The 24,544-nt window shown below is 44.4% G+C and overlaps 1 protein-coding gene and 1 pseudogene across 1 annotated transcript in view; one reads left to right on the forward strand and one right to left on the reverse strand.

Annotated features, from left to right (window-relative positions):
- RAI2 (retinoic acid induced 2) overlaps positions 1-24,544 on the reverse strand; it is a 218,645-nt gene that overhangs the window by 168,109 nt on the left and 25,992 nt on the right. The gene's annotated exons all lie outside the window — the stretch shown is intronic.
- On the forward strand, positions 1,856-3,504 carry LOC101279804 (60S ribosomal protein L5-like; annotated as a pseudogene).

Genomic DNA, 24,544 nt, shown 5'->3' on the forward strand with positions numbered 1-24,544 from the left:
CCATCATGTGTCAAGATACTTAAATTCGGAGAGTCGTTTGTTACAGCAGCTAGTGTTATGTCACTTCAACTAACACAGGGGCTGCTCACCTGGGACTTGCCCTTCTTCATTATTCTGCCCCCCCCTCCCTCCCACCCTAGCCTATTACATCTCATTGGGATTATTTTTTTTCTGGGTATGAGTTGTGGATTCTTAACCTGAGGGGTCTATACAATTATATGCAAAACGTTGTCTATAGGTGTATTTTTCTGGGAAGAGGGTCTACTGCTTTTGTGGACTTTTCATATGGGCCTGGGAGCCCCTCAAATTATTACAAAGAGCTGCTCTAAGAGATTCACCTTCAATGTCATATTCCTAATTTAATCCATGACCTTAATTCACCCTATGATTTAGAGATCTGAGTATCTGTGGGCAATTCATGGACGCAGCTTAAAGTGAAAGCAAAAGTAAAGAGCTCACACTAGGTCGTGAATGCAAATGTACAAGCATATCATGGACATCGTGGAATGAATAGAAGCAAATCGGTGGACTGAAGAAGCTGAACGGAAACCCCCATCTGAGACTTATTAAGTAGCTGTCTTTCTCCTGTTGTATAAGTACAGCTCCGAACCATATCTTGGTGACTTAAAAGAGCTACCATGTTCCTTTCCAACAGCCTAATTTATGGCATAGGACTAAGGAGATCCTGTTTCTTTATATACTGAGAAGCAGTTCTTCTCTAGCTCAACTCATACTTCCTGAGAGTTTAGGTCCAGCAAAACCGTGTTAATGCCAGGGCAATGAAAAATTTTGCGGGGGGCGGGGCCTGTAGGACTCTGCAAAGGACTGGAAATATGAGACGGTGGCTCATGCCTGTCCCAAGAATTGAAAATTACTGGGTGGAACGAAGGGTCTCCAGAGAGTTTATTATTCATATGAAAGTGTCTAGTCTCCTCTTCAGAGGCTGGGAATGACCTGAATTCTAAGCTAGGGTTGACATAGAGCTTCCCCGTTTGCTTAGTGTCTTTTTTTTTTTTTTTTTTCCGGTACGCGGGCCTCTCACTGTTGTGGCCTCTCCCGTTGCGGAGCACAGGCTCCAGACGCACAGGCTCAGCGGCCATGGCTCACGGGCCCAGCCGCTCCGCGGCATGTGGGAGCTTCCCAGACCGGGGCACGAACCCGTGTCCCCTGCATCGGCAGGCGGACTCTCAACCACTGCGCCACCAGGGAAGCCCTGCTTAGTGTCTTTTAATAGAGCGGACGTGAGTGTATCACGTTCATCTGGAAGGAGTGTGGAGGACTACGGAGCCACCACACAAAGTCCCTTTTCCCCAAGAAGCAAGCACGTGGGTAGGAGGTAGGAATATTCACCCAAGGTAAGCGACTGCTAAACTTGCAGGATTCCCCCCCACCAACCCTATGTTTTTAACTAGGGTCTACTGATATCTTCTCTTGTTGCCCAGTTTGTAGACAAGGTTTCATATCCTCTGTTCTTTGAACATTCTGGACCTTATTTTGAATCACCTGGGAGTCTGGTCTAAAATGTAGATTCCTAGGTCCTACGCCAGACCTCCCGAATCAGCACCTCAGGAGTACAGCCCAGGAACTGCCTTTTAAACACATGCCCCAGGTGATCCTAAGTCTCACTGGTTTGCCCAGCACTGGTCCAAAGTTTCTGAGGAGTGGCAGCTCTGGAATGTCTTAGGCTGTGGCACGGCACTGTGTTCTACAGGGTCGGAGGGGGGCTAGGAGACACGTCTGGCTGCACTGGCGAGCAGTCACCTAGCTGCTCCACAGTACCTGCGTGTTTGTTCACAGTGGCTTTGGAGGCTGCAGGTCTGTGACAAGCTGCGGACACAGGTCTCTGTTCCGCAGGATGGGGTTTGTTAAGGTTGTAAAGAATAAGACCTACTTCAAGAGACACCAAGTGAAATTTAGAAGAAGACAAGAGGGTAAAACTGATGACTATGCTGGGAAATGCTTGGTAATCCAGGATAAAAAGAAGTACAATACACCCAAATACAGGATGAGTTCATGTAACCAACAGAGATATCATTTGTCATATTGCTTATGCCCGTAGAGAAGGGGATATGACAGTCTGGGCGGCTAATGCTCATGAACTCCCAAAGTATGGCGTGAAGGTTGGCCTGACAAATTATGCTGCAGCACACTGTACCGGTCCACTGATGGCCCAAAGGCTTCTCAATCAGTTTGGCATGGACAAGATCTATGAAGGCCATGTGGAGGTACCCAGCGATGAATACAATGTGGAAAACATTGATGGTCAACCTGGTGCCTTCACCTGCTATCTGGATGCAGGGCTTGCTAGATTTACTACTAGAAATAAAGTAGGGCCTGAAGGACGCTGTGGACGGAGGCTTGTCTATCCCTCACAGTACCAAATGGTTCCCTGGTTATGATTCAGAAAACAAGGCATTCAACACAGAAGTACACTGGAAGCACATCATGGGTCAAAACGTTGCAGATGGGAACCCTCTTGCACTGTTGGTGGGAACGTAAATTGATACAGCCACTATGGAGGCTCCTTAAAAAACTAAAATAGAACTACCATACGACCCAGCAATCCCACTACTGGGCATATACCCTGAGAAAACCATAATTCAAAAAGAGTCATGTACCACAATGTTCATTGCAGCTCTATTTACAATAGGCAGCGCATGGAAGCAACCTAAGTGTCCATCGACAGATGAATGGATAAAGAAGATGTGGCACATATACACAAAGGAATATTACTCAGCCATAAAAAGAAACGAAATTGAGTTATTTGTAATGAGGTGGATGGACCTAGAGTCTGTCATACAGAGTGAAGTTAAGTCAGAAAGAGAAAAACAAATACTGTATGCTAACACATATATACGAATCTAAAAAAGAAAAAAGTCATGAAGAACGTAGGGGCAGGACGGGAAGAAAGACACAGACCTACTCGAGAATGGACTTGAGGACACGGGGAGGGGGAAGGGTAAGCTGGGACAAAGTGAGAGAGTGGCATGGACATATATACACTACCAAACGTACAATAGATAGCTAGTGGGAAGCAGCCACATAGCACAGGGAGATCAGCTCGGTGCTTTGTGACCACCTAGAGGGGTGGGATAGGGAGGGTGGGAGGGAGGGAGACGCAAGAAGGAAGGGATATGGGGATATATGTATAGCTGATTCACTTTGTTATAAAGCAGAAACTAACACACCACTGTAAAGCAATTATACTCCAATAAAGATGTTAAAAAAAGTTGCAGATGATATGCATTACCTAATTGAAGATGAAGATGCTTATAAGAAACAATTTTCTTAATACATAAAGAACAAAACTCCAGACATGATGGAGAGATGCATAAGAAAGCTCACGCCGCTATATGAGAGAATCCAGTCTATGATAAGAAGCCTAAGAAAGAAGTTAAAAAGAAGAGGAACCACCCCCAAAGGTCTCTTGCCCAGAACAAAGATCAGGTAGCTCAGAAGAGGGCAAGCTTCCTCGGAGCGCAGGAATGGGCTGCTGAGAGCTAGTAAACCAAACCACACTTTTCTATGAAGATTTTTCAGATAAAGACAGTAATAAACGTATTGACCAAGCAGCTCCCCCAAAAGTGTGGCTTTGGAGGAAGTTAATTATGGGGATACTAAAGCCTACCCCCCAGCCATGCCATGTAATGGTATTACCCTACTTCCCACCCCCCTACAAGCTGGAAAAGATGCTGAAGCCCAAGGGACAATGTGATTTGTACTTTGAATGAGACACAAAGATAACTTTTTAAAAATTCAGCCTCCTGACACGTGCACCTCAATACCCCATATGAAAACTCAATGCATTTCCATTAAGCCTCAGTGTTTAGCACGCCCCCTTTCCTCTCTCAGCTCAGGACTGCAGCACCTCCCGAGGGTGAGCCTGGATGCCCTCCCTGTGGTTCTAAGCACCTAACAGACCCTCCTGGCACCTCCAAACATCGTCCTGCTCCCTCTACACACCCCAGGCTGCTTGCTGCAAACGCCTGTAACTATCTACGAGAACACACGTAGCTGGTGCTCAGGGCAAGACGGAAGTGCTGGAGAGTTAGTCCCCCTGAGAGCAGCCCTCAAACAATGACAGGTGGGGAGTTGGCGGAGAAATACCCCAGCTTCCTCATCCCACCGGTGGGATAACTCTGGAACGTGTTCAACACTCTCCCCAAGAGGTCCCTGCTGGGGTTGATCTCCAAGAGCCCATGATGGGCACTTGCTTCTTATCACATGCAGCTGTGGCTCCCTTCCCTTCTCTTCTCACTCCTCCACTTCCCAACCAGTGTTTCCGGGGACCTCCTTCCAAATAACCAACTTGCATGTGAGTTTCTGTCTGAGGGCACCCCTCGGGATGTAAAAGACACAAAGGTGATCTACCAGCTCTGAATGCACCCTGGCACTGTAAGAGACAAGCGTGGAGGCCAGCAAACCCCTGTATCTGTAGCATTTTGGCGTGATTGTCTAAATCATCTGACTGATTTCTGCTCCCTTTTTGCTGACCTCTGTGCAAAACCTGCGGATGATGAGTAACCTTGAGAGCCTGTTTCCATTGCTCCTCTTAAATTATGAGCCTTTTGCTACCTAGAGTGACAGGAGCAGAGCCACAGCAGTCCCGGTGTGCCCTGTTGCAGACTGAACCTTCCGTGCTCTACGTCAGCAGGTCAAGATCCCAGCACAATCTGGGGTCTCGCGAGGTTGCTGATCCACACCGTGGGGAATCCCTGGGGGACAGGACATCCCACATTTGTGCATTCCTTTAACAAATGTATATGGAGCACTAACTGCTAGTCAGGGTCTGGGGAATATGGAAGGAATGTGCGTAAGTTAAGTCTGGTCAGGCTGTTGCTAGATAGAACTCTGCCAGCCCCTGCCCCGAGGGGCCTGGCCACACGGAAGATCCCATCTCGTCCAGCCTAGATGAAGCCAGAGCCCGTTGAATGCTCTCCCTGCATTTAGTTCAGGCCTCTCTGCTTCACCCTCCATGCTGGGAGCAGCGCTGTCCTTCTGAAATACAAGACTGCCTATCACGCCCCTGCTCAATGATCGTCGGTAGCTCCACTATGCCTATGAAATAAAGGACAAACTTCGGATTATATATGCAGCCAAGGGCTCTCAAGTCTGACTCCAAACCAGCCTTCCACCCTCCTTTTCCGCCACGTCCTCCCCTTCCCAGCAGGTAGCTTGGACTCCCCCAAACACCCTATGTTCTTTCAGACTGCTGTCCTCTGTTGCACATGCTGCTCCTTAGGCCTGAATTTCACTTATCCCTTTAGCCAACCCCCAGTCATTGTCGAGCACCCACTTAGAACGGCACCTCTTCCATGAAGACTTGCTCGCCCCTCCCTCTACCTCCAACAGCACCAACAGCCGCGTCTCCTGCGTACCTTGCTATTGGCACACGCGCAGCAAATTCAGTACTGAGCACGCTATGCTGTCATTGTTTCTGAGTCTGGCTTCTCCCAGAAGACTGTGAGTGCATAGACAGCAGGGATGTCGCCATTTTGTTCATCTTTGTACCCTACTTGTGGGCTTGAGAGAATGCCTGGCACACCGTACATCTGTAAGAAATGCTTGTGAACGCCCGCCTGGGCCTCAGAAAGCCCAAAGGAGATTTAACCCTTTCTCTCCAGTAATTGATACCATTCCTGGTGTAAGATCTGCTCCACACACCTGGATGGGAATGTTCGCTTGTGCTGTCCTCTCAACTGCTTCTGTTTTGGGCCCCCCGCAGTTCTCTCCCTTGATGTATAGCTGAGCTCTGGAGGTTGCCCCAGGATGTGAGGTCACCAGGGTGCTCTGAGGTGGCAGATGCCAAAGCTGAGCAGGTGGACTTTTATTGCCCCAAGGGTGCATTGTGCGGCTCCCTGGCATGAACAGGCAGAAAGCTGATGACATCACAGCCCCTTACAGACATCCACAGAGAGCCCTCAACTCTGAGGGGTGACGAGGAGAATCAAGAGGGGAAGGAATCAGATCGAGGTGCATTATGCCTGGAGGACTTGAACCATCATTCACAGGTGGAGGGAAATGTCTCAGAAGGGACAAGCCAAGGAGTTATCTGTTGGTATTCAGGGAAGAGAGGTGTGTATGCAGTAACCTCACAGGTACTCAAGTGAGGCCGGCAGCCACTTACTCCTCCCAGAGGGCTGGTGGCAGTGCCGGCCTGGACAACCTTTGATCATCAAACTAGAAAATAATTAAGCAAACCTCTTCACTCGGCTTAGAGCCCACTTCTTTAAGGTACAGACCAGAATGCTTCATTCTTGAGAGATCTGGACTTTGTAAGTGCTTACTACAAACTGGACCAGGCAAGATGTTATGTACTTTCTGGGCATCAACTCAGTGAACTCCCATAATGAACCCTGGTTGGTAAGTTTCATAATTATCCCCCATTTTACAGATGAGAAATCAGAGGCTCAGTGAAGTTAGGTAACTTGGCCATACTCACACCGTCAGTAAGGAGCAGAGCTGCGATTCCTACCAGTTCTATCAGACCCCATGGTCTGTGTTTGGCACTTCTACATGATGCCACCCTGAGTACCATGCTTCCCCTGATGTCCAGAGATAGGGGCCCTGGCCCCTGGCACTTGGCCACTAACTAGCTGTGCTGCCCTGGAAAAGGCACCCAATTTTCTGGATCTCAATAATTGTGTATGAGTTGGACCAGCCGATCTGTAGACCTCCTTCAGATTTAGCATTCTATGAGTCTATGGTGGAATCATATTTTCTTTCATGCATGGTTATCAAAGGTGGGTATCCGGGGCCTAAGATCGACTGGTAGAATATGAAATTGATTAAGTGCCAATTAAGTAGTTGGCATATTTCTGAATCGTGGTATAAGAAGGGCTTTCATTGTCATTTTTAGGCAGTTGCATTGATAAACTTGTTCTTTTTTACCCTTAAAAATTATGCTTTATTACAGTGCTCTAATATATAAAACATTGTGGGTTTTGGCACCCAGAAAATCAAATAGATCAATGGATCAGAATAAAGTATCCAGAACATGTACGTGAGCACTTGATTTATGATAAATGATTCACAATAGAGCAGTGGGAAAAGTATAGTCTTTGCAAAGAACGGTGCTGGATAAATGGGATAGCCATATATAAACCATAATGTGTCTTCGCCCCTTACACACCATGTACAAATGCCAATGCCAACTGGATCAACTGGGTTACAGATCTAAAACTGAAAAATAAAGCCACAACTTGATAAAAGTTGAAGGGCCAGATTTTTAGTCCCTTTAACACGCTCTGGTTCTCAAGCGTTAAGCCCCTTGGGTGGGTCTGCCCATCTCAGGCTGTCAACTTCCTGAAGACAGTAACTCTCTTTCAAATGCTGTTTGTGATAGCTAGTGGGAACCTGCCGTGTAGCACAGGGAGCTCAGCTCGGTGCTTTGTGGTGACCTAGATGGGTGGGATGGTGGGGGGTCGGGTGGGAGGGAGGTCCAAGAGGAAGGGGATATATGTATACATATAGCTGATTCACTTTGTTGTACAGCAGAAACTAACACACCATTGTAAAGCAACTATACCCCAATAAAAATAAACTAATAAAATAAAATAAAATGTTCTTTGTAAGCACTGGTGAATATCACAAATGGGTGAGTGATGAACACCTCTGGGGATGACGATCATGGTGGTTTAATTTAATAACTGTGTTTTCAGGTTTATTTGGGGCTTTAACAATCACTAGGAAGTGTTCCAATTACTACTACTGTACAACAAATGATCCCAAGCCTTAGTGACATAAAGCAATACTTACTATGCCCATGGATGGATTCTCGAGTCAGTAATTCAAACAGGGCACAGTGGATGGCTTGCCTCTGCTCCATGTTGTTTGGGACCTAAGTTAGGAAGATTCAGTTGCTACAGGTGACTGAATGGCTGGGGGCTAGAATCACCTGGAGGATCTTCACTCACATCTGGCAGTTGATCCTGGCTGTTGGCTGGGACATCTGTTTATCAGAACATATACATATAGCCTCTTTGTGTAACTGCTTGGGGTTCCTCACACCATGGTGGTCTCATGATGGCGGGACTTCTTTCATGGCAGTTCAAGGCTCTAAGAGTGAATGCTTCAGAAGGCAAGGCAGGGGACTTCCCTGGTGGCGCAGTGGTTAAGAATCTGCCTGCCAACGCAAGGGACACGGGTTTGAGCCCTGGTCCGGGGAGATCCCACATGCCGCCGAGCACCTCAGCCCGTGCACCACAACTACTGAGTCTGCGTGCCACAACTACTGAAGCCCACGTGCCTAGAGCCTGTGCTTCACAACAAGAGAAGCCACTGGAATGAGAAGCCCACGTACCGCAACGAAGAGGAGCCCCCGCTCACCACAACTAGAGAAAGCCCGCGTGCAGCAACGAAGACACAACGCAGCCAAAAATAAATTAATTTTAAAAAAAAGCAAGGCGTAAGCTGTTATCACCTTTTATAACTTAACCTTATATGCTACTTCCACTTCATTTTATTGGTTATAAGTGAGTCATTAAGACCAGATAAGATTCAAGGGGAAGGGATATGGTCCCCCACCTCTAGAGGGGAGGAGTGTCAAAACTGGCACTGCATTTTCACTCTTCATAGGGCAGGAACTGTGTCTTAGTTATCCCTGAATCCCTACCATCTAACTTGGGTCATGGCACAGAGTAGACACCCAATGAGTGATTGGTAGATAAAGCAATGAATAAGTGAATGAAGGAAGGAACCGTTACCCCATTGGAGAGGGTATCTCTGAGGAGTATAGACATTTAGTCTTTTTCACTTATTTTTGTGTTTGCATTGGATTTGGTTTTTTATTTCAACAATAAAATAAATCACGGTATGTAAAAGACCTGCAGAGTAGAAAAGAAGGTCAATGGTATTATGACACTTTTGCTCTTAAGGAGCATTCTATGGTCATTAATTCTTCCTCAACCCCATATAGTCTCCTATTTTGGGATATGTTCCATGGTTTCCAACTGGACATTTGATTTTATTTTTTTGAATTTTATTTATTTTTTTATACAGCAGGTTCCTATTACTTATCCATTTTATACACATTAGTTTATATAGGTCAATCCCAATCTCCCAATTCATCACACCACCACTCCCCTCACCACCACTTACTCCCCTTGGTGTCCATACATTTGTTCTCTGCATATGTGTCTCAATTTCTGCCCTGCAAACTGGTCCATCTGTACCATTTTTCTAGGTTCCACATATATGCGTTAATATATGATATTTGTTTTTTTCTTTCTGACTTACTTCACTCTGTATGACAGTCTCTAGATCCATCCACGTCTCTACAAATGACCCAATTTCGTTCCTTTTTATGGCTGAGTAATATTCCATTGTATATATGTACCACATCTTCTTTATCCATTCATCTGTCGATGGGCATTTAGGCTGCTTCCAAGTCCGGGCTATTGTAAATAGTGCTGCAATGAACACTGGGGTGCATGTGCCTTTTTGAATTATGGTTTTTTCAGGGTATATGCCCAGTAGTGGGATTGCTGGGTCATATGGTAGTTCTATTTTTAGTTTTTTAAAGAACCTCCATACTGTTCTCCATAGTGGCTGTATCAATTTACATTCCCACCAACAGTGCAAGAGGGTTCCCTTTTCTCCACACCCTCTCCAGCATTTGTTGTTTGTAGATTTTCTGATGAAGCCCATTCTAACTAGTGTGAGGTGATACCTCATTGTAGTTTTGATTTGCATTTCTCTAATAGTTAGTGATGTTGAGCAGCTTTTCATGTGCTTCTTGGCCATCTGAATGTCTTCTTTGGAGAAATGTCTATTTAGGTCTTCTGCCCATTTTTGGATTGGGCTGTTTGTTTTTTTAATATTGAGCTATTTATATATTTTGGAGATTGTTTGTCCATTGATTCGTTTGCAAATATTTTCTCCCATTCTGAGGGTTGTCTTTTCGTCTTGTTTGTAGTTTCCTTTGCTGTGCAAAAACTTTTAAGTTTCATTAGGTCCTATTTGTTTATTTTTGTTTTTTCCGTTACTCTAGGAGGTGGATCAAAAAATATCTTGCTGTGATTTATGTCAAAGAATATTCTTCCTATGTTTTCCTCTAAGAGTTTTATAGTGCCCAGTCTTACATTTAGGTATCTAATCCATTTTATTTTATTATTTTTTTTTTTTTTTGCGGTACGCGGGCCTCTCACTGTTGTGGCCTCTCCTGCTGCGGAGCACAGACTCCGGATGCGCAGGCTCAGCGGCCATGGCTCACGGGCCCAGCCGCTCCGCGGCATGTGGGATCTTCCCGGACCGGGGCACGAACCCGTGTCCCCTGCATCGGCAGGCGGACTCTCAACCACTGCGCCACCAGGGAAGCCCCTCTAATCCATTTTGAGTTTGTTTTTGTGGATGGTGTTAGGGAGTGTTCTAATTTCATTCTTTTACATGTAGCTGTCCAGTTTTCCCAGCACCACTTATTGAAGAGGCTGTCTTTTCTCCACTGTATATTCTTGCCTCCTTTGTCATAGATTAGTTGACCATAGGTGTGTGGGTTTATCTCTGGGCTTTCTATCCTGTTCCATTGATCTATATTTCTGTTTTTGTGCCAGTACCGTATTGTCTTGATTACTGCAGCTTTGTAGTATAGTCTGAAGGCAGGGAGTCTGATTACTCCAGCTCCATTTTTTTCCCTCAAGATTGCTTTGGCTATTCGGGGTCTGTTGTGTCTCCATACAAATTTTAAGATTCTTTGTTCTAGTTCTGTAAAAAATGCCATTGGTAATTTGATAGAGATTCCTTTGAATCTGTAGATTGCTTTGAGTAGTATAGTTATTTTCACAATATTGATTTTTCTAATCCAAGAACATGGTATATCTCTCCATCTGTTTGCATCATCTTTAATTTCTTTCATCACTGTCTTATAGTTTTCTGCATACAGGTCTTTTGTCTCCCTAGGTAGGTTTATGCCTAGGTATTTTATTCTTTTAGTTGCAATGGTACATGGGAGTGTTTCCTTAATTTCTCTTTCAGATTGTTCATCATTACTGTATAGGAATGCAAGAGATTTCTGTGCATTAATTCTGTATCCTGCAACTTTACCAAAGTCATTGATTAGCTCTAGTAGTTTTCTGGTTGCATCTTTAGGATTCTCTATGTAGAGTATCATGTCATCTGCAGACAGTGACAGTTTTACTTCTTCCTTTCCAATCTGTATTCCTTTTATTTCTTTTTCTTCTCTGACTGCTGTGGCTAGGACCTCCAAAACTATGTTGAATAACAGTGGCGAGAGTGGACATCCTTGTCGTGTTCCTGATCTTAGAGGAAATGCTTTTAGTTTTTCACCATTGAGAATGATGTTTGCTGTGGGCTTCTCATATGTGGCCTTTATTATGCTGAGATAGGTTCCCTTTATGCCCACTTTCTGGAGAGTTTTTATCATAAATGGGTGTTGAATTTTATCAAAAGGTTTTTTTGCATCTATTGAGATGATCATATGGCTCTTATTCTTCAATTTGTTAATATGGTGTATCGATTGATTTGCATTTATTGAAGAATCCTTGCATCCCTGTGATAAATCCCACTTGATCGTGGTGTATGATCCTTTTAACGTGTTGTTGGATTCTGGTTGCTAGTATTTTGTTGAGGATTTTTGTATCTATATTCATCAGTGATATTGGTCTGTAGTTTCCTTTATTTGTAGTATCTTTGGTTTTGGTATCAGGGTGATGGTGGCCTCATAGAATGAGTTTGGGAGTGTTCCTTCCTCTGCAATTTTTTAAAAGAGTTTGAGAAGGATGGGTGTTAGCTCTTCTCTAAATGTTTGATAGAATTCACCTGTGAAGCCATCTGGTCCTGGACTTTTGTTTGTTGGAAGATTTTTAATCACAGTTTCAATTTCATTACTTGTGATTGGTCTGTTCATATTTTCTGTTTCTTCCTGGTTCAGTCTTGGAAGGTTATACCTTTCTAAGAATTTGTCCATTTCTTCCAGGTTGTCCATTTTATTGGCATAGAGTTGCTTGTAGTAGTCTCTTAGGATGCTTTGTATTTCTGTGGTGTCTGTTGTAACTTCTCCTTTTTCATTTCTAATTTTTTTGATTTGAGTCCTCTCCCTCTTTTTCTTGATGAGTCTGGCTAACGGTTTATCAATTTTGTTTATCGTCTCAAAGAACCAGCTTCTAGTTTTATTGATCTCTGCTATTGTTTTCTTTGTTTCTATTTCATTTATCTCTGCTCTGATCTTTATGATTTCCTTCTTTCTACTAACTTTGTGGTACGCGGGCCTCTCACCGCTGTGGCCTCTCCCACCACGGAGCACAGGCTCGGGACGCGCAGGCCCAGCGGCCACGGCCCAAGGGCCCGGCCGCTCCGCGGCACGTGGGATCCTCCCGGACCAGGGCACGAACCCGCACCCCCCGCATCGGCAGGCATACTCCCAACCACTGCACCACCAGGGAAGCCCTTCTAGTTCTTTTAGGTGTTAGGTTAGATTGTTTATTTGTGATGTTTGTTGTTTCTTGAGGTAGGTTGTATAGCTATAAACTTCCCTCTTACAACTGCTTTTGCTGCATCCCATAGATTTGGATCGTTGTGTTTTCGTTGTCTTTGTCTCTAGCAATTTTTTGATTTCCTCTTTGATTTCTTCAGTGATCTCTTGGTTATTTAGTAATGCAGTGTTTAGCCTCCATGTGTTTGTATTTTTTACAGATTTTTTCCTGTAATTGATATCTAATCTCATAGCTTGGTGCTTAGAAAAGATACTTGATATGATTTCAATTTTCGTATATTTACCAAGGCTTGATTTGTGACCCCAGATATGATCTATCTGGAGAATGTTCCATGAGCACTTGAGAAGAAAGTGAATTCTGTTGTTTGTGGATGGAATGTCTTATAAATATCATTTAAGTCCATCTTGCTTAATGTATCATTTAAAGCTTGTGTTTCCTTATTTATTTTCATTTTGGATGATCTGTCCATTGGTGACAGTGGGGTGTTTAAGGCCCCTACTATGATTGTGTTACTGTGGATTTCCCCTTTTATGGCTGTTAGCGTTTGCCTTGTGTATTGAGGTGCTCCTATGTTGGGCGCATAAATATTTATAATTGTTATATCTTCTTCTTGGATTGATCCCTTGATCATTATGTAGTATCCTTCTTTGTCTCTTGTAATAGTCTTCATTTTAAAGTCTATTTTATCTGATATGAGTATTGCTACTCCTACTTTCTCTTGATTTCCATTTGCATGGAATATCTTTTCCCATCCCCTCACTTTCAGTCTGTATGTGTCCCTAGGTCTGAAGTGGGTCTCTTGTAGACAGCATATATATGGGTCTTGTTTTTGTATCCATTCAGCAAGCCTGTGTCTTTTGGTTGGAGCATTTAATCCATTCACGTTTAAGGGAATTATGGTATGTATGTTCCTATGACTGTTTTCTTAATTGTTTTGGGTTTGTTTTTGTAGGTCCTTTTCTTCTCTTGTATTTCCCACTTAGAGAAGTTCCTTTAACATTTGTCGTAGAGCTGGTTTGGTGGTGCTGAATTCTCTTCGCTTTTGCTTGTCTGTAAAGCTTTTGACTTCTCCATCGAATCTCAATGAGATCCTTGCTGGGTAGAGTAATCTTGCTTGTAGGTTCTTCCCTTTCATCACTTTAAATATATCATGCCACTCCCTTCTGGCTTGTAGAGTTTCTGCTAGAAATCAGCTGTCAACCTTATGGGAGTTCCCTTGTATGTTATTTGTCATTTTTCCCTTGCTGCTTTCAATAATTTTTCTTTGTCTTTAATTTCTGCCAATTTAATTTCTATGTGTCTCGGTGTGTTTCTCCTTGGGTTTATCCTGTATGGGACTCTCTGCACTTCCTGGACTTGGGTGGCTATTTCCTTTCCCATGTTAGGGAAGTTTTCGACTATAATCTCTTCAAATATTTTCTCGGGTCCTTTCTTTCTCTCTTCTCCTTCTGGCACCCCTATAATGCAAATGTTGGTGTGTTTAATGTTGTCCCAGAGGTCTCTTAGGGTGTCTTCATTTCTTTTCATTCTTTTTTCTTTATTCTGTTCCACAGCAGTGAACTCCACCATTCTGTTTTCCAGGTCACTTACCTGTTCTTCTGCCTCAGTTATTCTGCTATTGATTCCTTCTAGTGTAGTTTTCATTTCAGTTATTGTATTGTTCATCTCTGTTTGTTTGTTCTTGAATTCTTCTAGAGGTTTGGTAACATTTCTTGCATCTTCTTCATCCTTGCCTCCATTCTTTTCCCTAGGTCCTGGATCATCTTCACTATCATTATTCTGAATTCTTTTTCTGGAAGGTTTCCTATCTCCACTTCATTTAGTTGTTTTTCTGGGGTTTTATCTTGTTCCTTCATCTGGTACATAGCCCTCTGCCTTTTCATCTTGTCTGTCTTCCTGTGAATGTGGTTTTTGTTCCACAGGCTGCAGGATTGTAGTTCTCCTTGCTTCTGCTGTCTGCCCTCTGGTGGATGAGGCTATCTAAGAGGCTTCTGCAAGTTTTCTGATGGGAGGGACTGGTGGTGGGTAGACCTGGGTGTTGCTCTGGTGGGCAGAGCTCAGTAAAACTTTAATTCACTTGACTGCTGATGGGTGGGGCTGGGTTCCCTCCCTGTTGGTTGTTTGGCCTGAAGCACCCCAACACTGGAGCCTACCTGGGCTCTTTGGTGGGGCTAATGGCGGACTCTGGGAGGGCTCAAGCCAAGGAGTACTTCCCAGAACTTCTGCTGCCAGCGTCCTTGCCCTCATGGTGAGCCACAGCCACCCCCCGCCTCTGCAGGAGACCCTCCAACAATAGCAGGCAGGTCTGGTTCAGTCTCCTATGGGGTCACTGCTCCTTCCCTTGGTGGGTCCTGATGTGCACACTACTTTGTGTGTGCCCTCCAAGAGTGGAATCCCTCTTTTCCCCAGTCCTGTCAGAGTCCTGCGATCAAATCCCACTAGTCTTCAAAGTCTGATTCTCTAGGAATTCCTCCTCCCATTGCCGGACCCCCAGGTTGGGAAGCCTGACATGGGGCTCAGAACCTTCACTCTAATGGGTGGACTTCTGTGGTATAAGTGTTCTCCAGTCTGTGAGTCACCCACCCAGCAGTTATGGGATTTGATCTTATTGTGATTGCGCCCCTCCTACCCTCTCATTGTGGCTTCTCCTTTGTCTTTGGATGTGGGGTATCTTTTTTGGTGAGTTCCAGTGTCTTTGTGTCGATGATTTTTCAGCAGTTAGTTGTGACTCCGGTGCTCTCACAAGAGGGAGTGAGAGCATGTCCTTCTACTCCGCCATCTTGAACCAATCCTGTCATTATCCCAGTAGGACATTTTTGAAATCAAGTTCTACCAAAAGAAATTGAATATTTCATGGTGAGGTCTGAGCTGACTTCCTCAATTTGCCTGCCCAGCTCTTCTTTCTCTGTATTCTCCCAGTTGACTTCTAGCCTTTCCATCCCTTTCCCCTCTCCACACCCCTCCCCGTCCTGCCGTCTTTCCTTTCCCCTCCCCTGCTCTTCCTCACTCCGTGCCCCCCTCCAATGCCACATCCTCTAGCTTGGGGGTGGGAGTGTCTCCAGCGCTGTTAGAGGAGTCAAGGAATGGGAAGCCAACACCTCCCTCCCCTAGAGAATGTCCAGATTTGGATTAGGGCCATCGGCCCCTGGAATTCTCTTCCTCACTGCTTTGGTATATGGTGTTTCATTGCTTTTATGGGCACCAACTTATGATGTCACATGAAAGGCTTAAAGCTCCTGTGGCTGCAAACTAGCACAAAAAGCCCAATTTTTACAGAGACACAACAGAAAATAATTCTTTAAGAAGAAAAACCATGACAGTGGGAATCTGCCGTTCCCAAATTAGCATTTGGAAAACTCTAGTCACACAAACATACGCCAGTAGAGACCTCAGAGAGCATCTTGCCCAATTCCTCCAGTAACAAACAGGGAGATGGGAGCCAAAGAGGAAGAGTTATAACAACCAGCATTTACTGGGTGCTGACTCGGCCCCAGGCACTTCACTACTTTATTCCAGTTGTGCAACCACCAGATGAATTGGAATCATTAACCCAATTTCCAAGATGAAGAGACAGAAGCTCAGAGAGGGTCAGTAACTTCTGCAAGGTCACACAGCTAGAAAATGGCAGAGTAGACATTTGAACCCAGTATCTAGGATGAGTCCCTGAACTGTGCTCTTAACCATCAGACTAAACTGTGTCTCTTTTTTTTTTTTTTTTTTTTTTTGTGGTACGTGGGCCTCTCACTGCTGTGGCCTCTCCCGTTGTGGAGCACAGGCTTCAGACGCACAGGCCCAGCGGCTATGGCTCATGGGCCCAGCCACTCCGCGGCATGTGGGATCTTCCCGGACTGGGGCACGAACCCGTGTTCCCTGTATCAGCAGGCGGACTCTCAACCACTGCGCCACCAGGGAAGCCCTAAACTGTGTTTCTAAGTGACCTTTTATTCTCCCTTCCCCACCCTGGGTCACACATCTTAATAGCTAATAGACTAATTTCCCAAAGGTAAGTTGAGCAGTGCCTGGAATTCAACAAGTGATGCTGTAGTTCAAGTCAAAGTCAGACTTTGTTAAACTGAATTCTAATTCAGAGCACAGAGCCTAAGAGACTTTGGGGATGGTCCTTCGTAGAAACCACCATGCGCTTACAGCGAGTAAGGACTATGGCAGTGTGGTTCAAGGCTCCTTCCTAACAATCTCGCTGTGCTTCAGTTTCCTCATCTATAAAATGGGAGATAGCAATAGTTATCTGCTTGATACGGTAGATAGAAGGGGCAAATAAAATTAATAAGCATAAAGTTCCTAGAACAGTTTCTGACACATAGTAAGCTCTTAATAAGAATCTGATCTGTTATTACTCAATGTTATATCTCCAGGGCCTAACATACTTCTTAGCACATGGAAAGTGCTCAATAAATATTTGTTGAATAAATGAAGAGAAATATATTAGTAATTGTAATGGCATTCATCTGTTCTTTACCCTCTCAAAACAGAAAACAAGAAACAATGAGTTTCTCCTTGATTTTACCTTATAGTTTTTCCTAATGTGGAAGCCTGATTCTTCTGTGATTGAAACTCTTCTTGGCAAAGCCTGGAGGAGCCTGAGGACCAGCTGTTTTCCACTTTAGTTCTTTTCTGAGGCCCATTTTACCAAGGAAGAGACATCTTAAAAATGTGGAAGACCACAGCCTCAGGACTCAGTTACAACTGTCAAAAACTCAACCCAATTTGGAAGAAGCCAAGAACTGAATTTCTAGACTCAACTATAAACTACATGGATGACTTCAGGCATGGCTAGATCCAGGGATTCAAATGATGTCATTGGGACTTGGTCTTGTTTGATCTCTAGCTCTGCCTTCTTCAATGATGGTTCTATTCTCTGGCAAGTTTTCCCCTGTGATGGCAGGATAGCCGTCAGCAGTTTCAGATTTATATCCCCACAGCTCCAAAACCAGGGGACACAAAGCACTTACTTTCATCACTCCAGCCAAAGTCCCAGTTTTAGCTCTGAGTGGACCAAATTGGGTCTTGTGTTCATCCCTGAACCAATCACTGTGGCTTCAGGAATGAAACACTTTGATTTTCCAGGCTTCATACATGTGTCCTCCACCTTGATCTCAAAGGGGTAGAGCCAGCCCCAAACAAACTATATGGACTAACACTAAGATGCTATTTCCAGTGGAAGACAAAGTAGACTGGCAGGCACAAATAGCAAACTTCCACTAAAACTAGACATAAGATAGGGGTGCCCAGCAAGTCTACAGCACCTTCTTTAAAAGGGTGGTAAATATGCAATCCCCATCTTACCTAAAGCTTTTTCTTCTATCACACCCCACAAATCTCTTTCTAGCTCTAAGACAGTGATTTTCAAAACTTTTAACATCTTCCTCCGGCAAAAAATAAAACTTTTATTAAAAAGTAGTCTATATATGAACTGAAACAAATGTTTCAACAAACCAGTTTACTTTTTACTAACCGCAGTGTACTCTGATAGTTTCTATTCTATTGTATTCCATTCCATTCTATTCTAATTTATTCCATTATATTCCTTCCTTTCCACTCCATTCCATTTCATTCTGTTATTTTTATTAGTCAGGAAAATGCTTGCTAGGCTCTGAAGCCCTAAATCTCAATGGCTTAACAAAATAAAAGTTCATTTCTTGCTCATGCCCTAGCCCAATGCAGATTAGGCAGCTCTACTTAGTGGCTTCCTTCCCCCTCCAGGGATCAAGGCTCTTTCCATATTATGATGCCACCACCTTTAACACAGGATTGTGGGAGAAAGGAGCGAGAGGGGGAGAGAGACAGAGAGACACACACACACACACAGAGTCATCCAGGGGATTTCATGGCTTATCTCACTTTTGTCTACACTCCAGGGCCATAGTTACAAGGCTCCAACCTAACTGTAAGGGCCACAGGGAAACACAGTCTGAGCACCCAAGGAAGAGCAAGTGGGATTGATGAGCACCCAGACAGTATATGCCACACTCTTCTAGTTTAGTTTGCTAAGAAAGAGGAAATGCTGGTTCTGTCTGACCCACTCCATGGGAGTCAGGACTCCGTAATGGTTGCAAAGCCTTAACTGGAAACACCTGGCCCTAGCAGCCTGCATTAATGTTTTTCCTCCTTGCGGACTAAACCTTTCTCACTTCTGCCATTCTAGTCTCATTCCGAGCCACCTGACTTCTTCGTCCCTGATGAGGAGACCCTGACCACCTTTCCGACCACATTCCTCCCCATCCCCACCCCCAAATCTGTCCCTGACTTTGCCTGAGAACCGTCTGCCTCACATCCCAGACTCCTTGAAGGAGTCTGTGGCTGCTGTGGCAGCCACGGCTCCGTCCCCTGCCGCAAGCTGTCCTCCATCTCTCTCCACCCATCTGTCTACTTTCTTACCCTGGCCAGCCCTGGGACCTGTGGTGAGCAGGCTTTTCTTCCATTTCCTGTCCTGAGACAGTAAATGAGACCAGGTTCTGCGGGGCAGCTAATGGTCCCTGGAACTCTGGGGCTCTGCCTAGGTCGGGACTGAAGTAATTGAGCCAGCCAGGCATGTAATAAGATAGCTCTCCCTGCTCTCTCCCCCAGCGCCCCCCACTACTGCGGTGAGTGGCCATGGAATCTGATTCTAGCAGCATCTTTATCTCCGCAATAGGCCTCAGGGTTCATTATCTAAAAAGCCTTGGCTGTTAGCAAAGTAGCAATTCCATTACCATAGAGGAGAGCTGTCCCTTTAAAACCAAGCAGTGGGGAGGAGGCCAGGCTCTTGGGTTCCCCAATTATAAGGCTTTCTGGTTCTGGAAGAATTGCAGGCTTACTGCTGCTCAAGTTGAAAACAATTTTAGTCAATGTTTAAATGGTGCCTACTGTGTGCTAGACACGGTTCCATGTGCTTTACAATATTAACTCAGTTAAGCCTCTCGGAAATTCTAAAGATGAGAAAACTGAGGCTCAGAGAGGGCAAGGATATGCCAAATGTCACACAGCTAAAAAAGAGTAGAGCCAAGATTCAACTTAGGCAACCTGTTTCCAGAAACTGCCTTCTCAACCACTAGGTTATACTCTTCCCATGAGAATAATTTTTATTTGTATATAATATTTATATGCTGCTTACAGTTCTTGAAATGCTTTCACCTACTTTTCTGACCCTCACAAGAACCCTGTGATCTAGACAGTATGATGAGAAGGGGGCTCCTGTTTTACCATGGAGAAAATTGATATGCTTTACAGCTAGCTTGAACCATCTTCCAAGGGCCAACTGTTAAATTTTCAGGAATTTTGGAAGCCCATTATAAATGATGGTCATTATTTAAAATGAAATTATAGAAATTTACAATTAGATAAATTATATTCAGACAAAGGTAATAAATACTCAAAACTCATCACTTCCTAATCCATTTATGACATTTTACGCTTATCCTGGCACTTGAGCTTACCTGTATCTCTCCCGCACGTGTAGGGGGGAAAGCATGTATCATAGAGTGCCACCCAGCAACCCTTCCCAACTCCACATCGAGTGACATCACATTGGTAGCTTGAAGTCAGCCACAGTGGTAGTATTTACACTAGGGAAATCAGCAAATTCTATAAGAGTCCCTTCTCTGCCCTTCTTCCCCGAAGGGAGATGGTTGTTAAATATTTACCAGAGCACCCCTATTCCCGTGAGTCTGACCATCTCTGCTCCATGAATGTCTCAGGTGTGTGCTTAATGTGACTTATTTTCCCGTCCTTCTCTGGAGATACTATTGTGTCTCCAAGGCCTAACATGGTCTCCTTCCTCTCAAGTTCCTTATCAACACCTCAGCCCAGTCTCCTGCGCCTCTCTGCCCTTTCTCTTTTTGACTCCCACGTCCCAGAAGGACCTTCCCAAGCAGCCCACAGCTGCCCACACTTGGCCTGAGTCCTCTGATATCCAGCCAACCCCGTGGCCCTCGTTCCTACCAGGGCCAAGTTCTACCTTCACTGCAACTTCCAAGCACAAACACCCACTCACCCTCCTGTTTTCCTTCTCAGGCGCTGGAGTCGGTGAGGCCCGAAAATGTTCCTGCCTGAAAATGTTCTCTCCCACGATCTGCCTGAGCCGGGTGGGCCAGGGATGGCTAGCTTCTCTGTGTGTGTTCCCCGGGAGCCCGCTGCAGATCAAAGAATGGTCCTTCCCTAGTCTTAATGCGGAACACCCCTAACCATGCCAAACGCTCCTGCTTGGCAGCCTGGGCCCTGACTTATGGGCATTCATGGGGGCAGGGATGTTAGTGAACCAACTGACACCTAATAAGCATGAAATATGCTTATGTATCTTCATTCTCTATGAAATGCAGTTGGATTTTTTTTCAATTAAGGATTCCCTTTCATTCACTAGTTCCTTTGCAGCCCCGTGGACTTGTGAGAATTCTAGAACGTTATCATAATATATGAATATAGGTAGGGCTCATTACATGCCAGGCACTGTCATAACTGCTTGAATAATCCGAAGAGGTAGGTACGATTATCACCTCCATTTGAAAGATGAGAAAAATGAGGCACGGAGAGGTTAAGTGACTTGCCCAAGGTCACACAGCTTATAAAGGTAAAGCCAGGTCTTGAACCCAAGTGGTCTGGCTTGAAAGTATATGCTTTTAATGGCTATGCTGAAGTGATCTTTTTTTTTTTTTTTTTTTTTTTTGCGGTACGTGGGCCTCTCACCGCTGCGGCCTCTCCCGCTGCGGAGCACAGGCTCCGGACGCGCAGGCCCAGCGGCCACGGCTCACGGGCCCAGCCGCTCCACAGCACGTGGGATCCTCCCGGACCGGGGCACGAACCCGCGTCCCCTGCATCGGCAGGAGGACCCTCAACCACTGCGCCACCAGGGAAGCCCCTGAAGTGATCTTAACTCTACCTGGTGGTTCTCCCTCTAGGCTTTGACAGTATTCTGTTTATACTGGGGTTAAGAACTTACCGCATTTTATTGCTATTATCTGTCTACAAGTTTGTCTACACCTACTCTGGTTCTTCACCTTAAACCCCTTGAGGAAAGGAATCATGTCTTACTTTTATTTTTGTCCAGGATTCAGGGCAGAGTCTAGTATGTGTTAAGTGCTCACCAAATGTTAGTTAAAATGAATGCCCCTCCTTGCTTTCAAGATGAGGAAACTCATCACTCTCAACTGAGACCCAGAGATCTGATAAAGAAGATGACAGAGGCCAGGCAAGAACCCAGGTCACCTGGCCCCCAGTCTGGCACTTGTTCTGCCCTGCTTCTCTGTTCCTGTTAGCTTGGGGGATCGGGGGCCAGGTTATGGGGACCTAGAGCAGGCTGGCACTGCCCACCCACCACATTGGAACACTGGTCCATGGCTTCTCCCAGAAAGAGTGTGCATGTCCCAAATCCACCCCCAGGACACAGAGAAAAGATAAGTGACCATTGCTGTGCTGATCACTGCCTGCTGGTGCAGGTGGACACAGCTAGCACTGGAAGCCAGCCTCCAGCCTCATCTGATAAGATATACAGATGCCCAGAGGACCGAAGAAGACTTAAGAATGAAATCCAGAGTCTCTTCATTCACTTTATGTGCATTAGGACTATTCTAACCCAAATCTTGTCAAGGAAAAGGCAGAGAGATCCCGCCGCCACTACTAACACACACACACACACGCGCGCACGCACACACACACACACTTTGTCAGAGTCTCCTAACACAGGCAGAGATTACCTGAATTTCATCCACCTTTTTTTTTGAAGCTTTGGGTTTTAACTGGCTGTTTTCATCCTTATCCTTAGGTGTAGAGAAAAAAAACTTCTGTTTAAGCTAATTGCAAATAGCCAGAAAAAGAAAAGGGGGGCAGGTTCTGTGTTATTTTACAACACGTAAACACATGACAAGTAAAAAAGATAATACCAGGGATTTAAAAATTCCATTAACCTCTGGGATATCACAAGGTCTGTGTAATTCATAGGAACTATACAATGAAATGTTGATAGTGTCACTAAGGTCCTGGCAAAGCTTGAAGCACCTTTGACAGATCAAAGAAAAAATAAAACATTATTCCATTTAGGTGCAGTGTTATGGATAACTTGGCATTATAGTTCTTTGGAAATGATTAACTCCATGTGGTATTGATGGTTACAATCCATTTTCTGGCATAATGAATTAGGCATTCCTCCATTGTTCCGTAGCTTGGCTCCATTCTGTGTATATATATATCAATGGTGACTTTTTTTTTATACCTTTCGGTTTCACACACACACAAAATAAAAACACAGCCCATAGGCTGCCAGAGAAAGAACAAGAGCTCAAAGCTGATTTATTTGTATCACCCTGAGTAACCTATTTCCTACCTGAGACATGAAACCACATCAAGGGGGGAACCGTTTTTTATTTCTATGAACTGGGAGGGAAATTGCTACTCTTCAAGCTGGAAACTCTGAAACCTTTGCTGCAAAGTGTCCATTTTTATCTAACACTTTCTCCTTCTGAAAAGCCCTTGTTTTTAAGGAATAATTCTTCCAACAAAGACTCGCCCATCGGGCATCCCACTCATGATTAGTTAATCTGTGAAAATGAGAAACAACCTCTAAGTGGCCGATATACTTTAGCAGCAAGAGCTAATCACAGCCAGCCCCTAATTTCTGAAACTCACGATTGTCTTGTGACTCTGGGATTTTTAAACTGCAGGAACACCAATAGAAACGAGGTAAAAAGAAGAGTCAGCTAGTGTGGTATCTTGATTAAATTCCGTTGTAGTGTCCCTGTGTTAGGTTTGTTTTGTTTTGTTTTGTTTGTTTGTTTTTTAATGAGGAGCTGCCTCTGAGAGTGTTAATCTGTCTTTAACATCATGGCATTTCCTTAGAGTACGCTGAACCATCTCCGTGGCATTTAAAAGTGAAATATTTGCTTCAGAAATAAAAAAGATAGGCAATAAAATAGAGCTGTAAACAAGCCTTCATGGCTTTATATTTCATAGATAAATACACAGTAAGTTCAAACTAGAATTGAATTCCTAAAGCAATACTCCACTAATCTGTATTCGGGGGTCTCAAGCGTTTTATCTGTAATTTACAACCAATTTAAATGGCATTAACAGTCTTCCCCTTCTGGGAATTTAAATTCGCATCCTACCATTGAATTAAACAGTGACTGCATATTTTCTATAGGGGACAGAATGCTCGTTGATGTTGTTTTGAATAATGGAGCATCTATTCATGCACAGGGTGCAATGTGCTCCTTTGTCCTCAATGTAATTGAAGCAAAATGTGAGTTTAAAAGATTTTCCCCCCTTAGCCAAAGGTTTGTTGATTGGTGTCTATTTTCATCTACTCAAAATTAAGAAAACAGTCATCTCTCACTGCACTGAAAAATCATTTACCCAAAACAGCCCTGAATGAAGGGAGGTCAAATTTTGCCTAATTTGATCTTTTCAAAGACAGAACAAGATGTCAGAGAATACTGCAGACTAACCTTAGGGGGAATTATATTGTGGAATAACTTACAATTCTTCTCTAGGACCAAGAGAATTAGAAGCGGAGGATAAGGAAAAAGGGAGAATACAGCCTGTTTCCAAAGTAAGAAACTTAAATAACCTTGCTCTCCGACGCTAAACCATACTGAAGCGGGAAGGGAGACTTCTTGCAAATCATGGAATCTGATGCCTTAGGAATCCAGGGATGGCGAATTCATGTGGGGTGCTATCCACTTCCCATAGTGTGCCCATGGCAGACGTCAGTAATCAATGATAGCCTTCTCTGCCATTGAGTGAAGATGGAGCCATAAGTCAAGTGCTCTGGGTAGCCAAGAGCAGTTGATGTGAGTTGGCACTGTCTGCCATTTCAGTTAAGCTACCTATCTCATTTAATAGATGGTTCTAGAAAGACGGAGTGCCCCTCCAAAGGCCTCAGAGCTGGCCATTGGCAGATCAGAACTAAGAACTTGCCACTACTGATGGCTCAGTAGTGCCCTTTCCCCCTAACACCACCAGCATGCTCTCTGAGCCTGTCCCCAGGGCAGAGCACCTAGTAAGTGCTCAATAATTACTTTCTTTAACTGAATGAATGAATAAGAGAGATACAAAGTGTTAAACCTTTATCATAATGGGAAAGAAGTTCCTTCTTTGGAATAAATAAT

This window comes from Orcinus orca, chromosome X (genome assembly GCF_937001465.1).
Source record: "Orcinus orca chromosome X, mOrcOrc1.1, whole genome shotgun sequence".
Classification (NCBI taxonomy): Eukaryota; Metazoa; Chordata; class Mammalia; order Artiodactyla; family Delphinidae; genus Orcinus; species Orcinus orca.